General features: G+C 45.9%; 1 non-coding gene across 1 annotated transcript in view; it reads right to left on the reverse strand.

Moving 5' to 3' along the window:
• The window catches only part of LOC108957762, a 36,954-nt gene extending 36,597 nt beyond the window's left edge, over positions 1-357 (reverse strand). Inside the window, exons 1-2 of the transcript XR_005548733.1 lie at positions 226-357; positions 43-124 (exon numbers count right to left, since the gene is read on the reverse strand). This is a non-coding gene — a transcript (uncharacterized LOC108957762). The remainder of the gene's footprint in view (positions 1-42; positions 125-225) is intronic.
• Positions 358-2,691: the final 2,334 nt, after the last annotated feature.

Raw genomic sequence — 2,691 nt, forward strand, 5'->3', positions numbered from 1 at the left:
GCACAAGGTAGAAAGTGCCATATAATCAGAGCACCAACAGACCTTATCAAAATCACCCAATAGCTAGGTTCCGGCGGGGTAAGCCGCATAATACTGGTCTCCTCTAGAATATCCAACTCTAGTACTGCAACAACGATGGAAAAAGTATAAGAATTAGCTTCGGAATCTGAACAGTAGTGGAGAAAATTATTCAATCGAGTTGGGAAAAAAACAGCTAAGACTTAGGTGTTGTTGGTGTGGGCATAGCTCAAGACGGCAGTGAAGCAGTAGAACACAGAGTACCTCACGAACCTCCTGAACTTCTGGATCTTGAGAATGTCCTTGAACCCTTCATAAACCATCACCTTCGATGATCTAACACTTGAAAAAGAATCTTTCTCCTCTAGCGCATTTAATCAAACAGGTAGTGGGCCTTCTCAAAAGCTTCATAACAAGAGAAGAGGAACTTGGGCCCTCCGAAAGTAGGGAGCGAAATGGAGAAACAGGGTAGAGAAGATGGAGGCCGACTATGAAGTTTCAAGGAGCAAGCGAAGATCAGGCTATGAAACCTTGGCTAGTGGAGAAGGTGGATGCGAGTTCAAGTAAGTGCTCATTGTCGTCGGTACATTTTGCGAAATATCGGATTTCCTGATCGGACATAATTGAAGAGCAGTACAAGCCCACCTGGCCCGTGATAGTGAACTTGGGTCCAGTTAAAGAGTAGAATAGGCCAGGCAGAGCAAGCCAGGCTTGATGCAATTTGTAGGCTATTATTATTTTGATTGATTTTTATTAGTTTTTAGGTTAAATACCACAAAAAACCTAAAACTGGTACATTTGTGATAAATTTATCCCAAATTAATCTTTTGACTATGAAAATCCTAATATGATATACTTGCAATAAATTTACCCTTTGTTTGTTTTCGTTAAATTTTACCATTAAATTATTGAGTGGGACGTGACATCCAAGAATTTCAACGAATCCTTAGATAGGTGACGGTCATAACCAATCGATAGAAGTATCATCGAACTATGGCATTAGTATCATTACGGGCAATAATCCGTATTTGTTTATTTGTTGGATTGATATGATATGTGTTGACACCTAATTTAGGATCAAGTTTATTCTTTAAATTCATCTTTTAGAAATTAAAGATAAGTTTTAATTAGAGGGAATTTTTTAAAAAAAAATTTTGAATTAAAAAAACTCAACCGTGTGATTTTGGAGCTACTTTGTTGTTGAGAAGTTGAGCGTAGAGGGTGCGAGACGCGAAATAGGGGGCTTCTCTTCATTGTTCGTCTAAGAAAAAATAGCAAACTGAAGAGAAAGAGAGAAGAAGTTGACGTGAGCAGGGAAATGAGAGAAAAAGTACAGTGGCAGAAAGAGAGAGAGGGGAGCCGTCCGTGGAGCCCTCGAGAGAAGGAGAGAAACACAAAAAGGGAAAGAAAGGGGGAAAAGTAAAAAGAAAGCAAAAGGGAAAAAGGTGATTGGACATTTACTGTTCATCACCTTCTTCCCTCTGCCGTTTCCGCCTCTACCTTCCTCCTGCCGGCTTCGATTCTGCTCCGCCCAGCTGCGACGGCCGTTTCCGCTTCTGTTTCACGCTTGCGACGCTCGTCCGCGAACATCGGAGCCACCCTGCTCCGCCCGCGTCTGCCACCACTGCGGCCGACCCGCGACCTGCATCAGCGACGTCTGCAACTCCAGAGCCCGTCGACGCTCGCTGCGCTGTTCGTCATACGAGCACGCCTGCTCGTCCCCTGTGCCGTTCGCTGCCCTGTAGTCGGAGCCGGGTAATTGCTCACCGCGCTGACACCGCCTGCAGCCGAAGCCCGTGACACCTCCTTCCCTGTCGCTCCGCCGGATCTGCCTCACCTGCACCGGCACCGCCGCAATACTACCGCGTCTGTTGTTGCCTTTGCCGATCGCTGTGCCGCCTCGCCGACTTTCTGCACTCACCACGCTCGCACCACAGCAACTACTCCGCTGACGCCGTTCCCTGTCCACGCCGCGCCACTGCTCCCCCTCCACGCCAGCGAGTCCTAAGCCGAGTTGCTGATGCCCTACTGGACGCCGAACTGACGCCTCCGACGCACCAGCCCGCGAGCCCTCCTCGCCGACCCAGCCGCCGGACGCCTCGCCGCTCCACCCCCGATGCCCGCGCCAGTAGCCTGCGCGCCAGCTGCCTTTCGCCGGACCCCCACACCGCCTGTGTCCACCGCTGCAACGCCCCAAGCTCCGCCACCTGCTGTCTCCCTTGTTTTTGCTGCAGGTCCGGTTGCTACCCGAGCCTCGTCGGAGTTCTGACGACCGCCTTACTCCAGCCACCGCGACCCATCACTGAACCACCATCGCTGCTCCCATTTTCCAAGCCTTAGCTAGTTTATTTTTTTTTTTTTTTTTTTTGTTATGTTAGCTTATTTTTAAGTTTAATTATTTGAATTGTAGTATTGTATGTCAATATTTTTAGACCTCGTAGACATTAGGAGGTTTATCCCAAATTAAGGTAATTATTAATTTGACCAAGAAGACGTCGGGTCATTTTTTTAATTACTTTAATTTTTAAGAATTTTGATAGTATTTCAATCGTTAAATCATTATAGAATTAAAATAATTGTTAATTTAATCTATGAGACAACGGATTATTTTTCGGTTATTTGAATTCTTATCTTCATTCTTTTAAAATAATTACTTGTTTCAAAAGATTAAAA

This window comes from Eucalyptus grandis, chromosome 2 (genome assembly GCF_016545825.1).
Source record: "Eucalyptus grandis isolate ANBG69807.140 chromosome 2, ASM1654582v1, whole genome shotgun sequence".
Classification (NCBI taxonomy): Eukaryota; Viridiplantae; Streptophyta; class Magnoliopsida; order Myrtales; family Myrtaceae; genus Eucalyptus; species Eucalyptus grandis.